The sequence below is a fragment of the Glycine soja genome, chromosome 16, assembly GCF_004193775.1.
Source record: "Glycine soja cultivar W05 chromosome 16, ASM419377v2, whole genome shotgun sequence".
In the NCBI taxonomy this organism is placed as follows: Eukaryota; Viridiplantae; Streptophyta; class Magnoliopsida; order Fabales; family Fabaceae; genus Glycine; species Glycine soja.
The window spans coordinates 17,063,308-17,064,780 of record NC_041017.1 but is presented as its reverse complement, the minus strand read 5'-3'; the positions used below and the strand labels follow the sequence as shown (position 1 = coordinate 17,064,780).

Below are 1,473 nucleotides of genomic sequence, written 5' to 3'. Positions count from 1 at the left end.
CTTGCAGGTGAAGACCCGCACAAACATTTGAAAGAATTTCACATTGTCTGCTCCACCATGAAACCCCCAGATGTCCAAGAGGATCACATATTTTCTGAAGGCTTTTCCTCATTCATTAGAGGGAGTGGCAAAGGACTGGCTGTATTACCTTGCTCCAAGGTCCATCACGAGTTGGGATGACCTTAAGAGAGTATTCTTAGAAAAATTTTTCCCTGCTTCCAGGACCACAGCCATCAGGAAGGATATCTCAGGTATTAGACAACTCAATGGAGAGAGCCTGTATGAGTACTGGGAGAGATTTAAGAAACTATGTGCCAGTTGCCCCCACCATCAGATTTCAGAACAACTTCTTCTCCAATATTTTTATGAAGGACTCAGTAATATGGAGAGAAGTATGATAGATGCTGCCAGTGGTGGAGCCCTTGGAGACATGACTCCTGCTGAAGCCAGAAATTTAATTGAGAAGATGGCTTCCAACTCTCAGCAGTTTAGCGCCAGAAATGATGCCATAGTCATTAGAGGAGTGCATGAGGTAGCTACAAACTCAGCTGCATCATCTGAGACTAAGAAGCTTGAAGGCAAACTGGATGCATTGGTTAACTTGGTAACCCAGCTGGCCTTGAATCAGAAATCTGTACCTGTTGCAAGGGTTTGTGGTTTGTGCTCCTCTGCTGACCACCATACAGACCTTTGCCCTTCCATGCAGCAACCTGGAGCAATCGAGCAGCCTGAAGCTTATGCTGCAAATATTTACAATAGACCTCCTCAACCTCAGCAGCAAAATCAACCACAGCAGAACAATTATGACCTCTCTAGCAACAGATACAACCCTGGATGGAGGAATCACCCTAACCTCAGATGGTCCAGCCCTCAACAACAACAACAGTAGCCTGCTCCTTCCTTCCAAAATGCTGCTGGCCCAAGCAGACCATACATTCCTCCACCAATCCAACAACAGCAACAACCCCAGAAACAACCAACAGTTGAGGCCCCTCCACAACCTTCCCTCGAAGAACTTGTGAGGCAAATGACTATGCAGAACATGCAGTTTCAGCAAGAGACCAGAGCCTCCATTCAGAGCTTAACCAATCAGATGGGACAATTGGCTACCCAATTGAATCAACAACAGTCCCAGAATTCTGACAAGCTGCCTTCTCAAGCTGTTCAAAATCCCAAAAATGTCAGTGCCATTTCATTGAGGTCGGGAAAGCAATGTCAAGGACCTCAACCTGTAGCACCTTCCTCATCTGCAAATGAACCTGCCAAACTTCACTCTACTCCAGAAAAAGGTGATGACAAAAATTTACCTAACAATTTCTGTGCAGGTGAATCTTCTTCCACAGGTAATTCTGATTTGCAGAAGCAGCACATTCCCCCTCTTCCATTCCCTCCAAGAGCAGTTTCCAAAAAAAAAATGGAAGAGGCAGAGAAAGAGATCTTGGAAACGTTTAGAAAAGTAGAGGTAAACATACC

The 1,473-nt window shown here is 45.1% G+C and overlaps 1 non-coding gene across 1 annotated transcript; it reads right to left on the bottom strand.

The window, feature by feature from the left end:
• Positions 1-229: 229 nt before the first annotated feature.
• On the bottom strand, positions 230-336 carry LOC114391343. The gene has a single exon (XR_003662134.1). It is a non-coding gene; the product is annotated as a small nucleolar RNA R71 (small nucleolar RNA).
• Between the last annotated feature and the right edge of the window lie 1,137 nt (positions 337-1,473).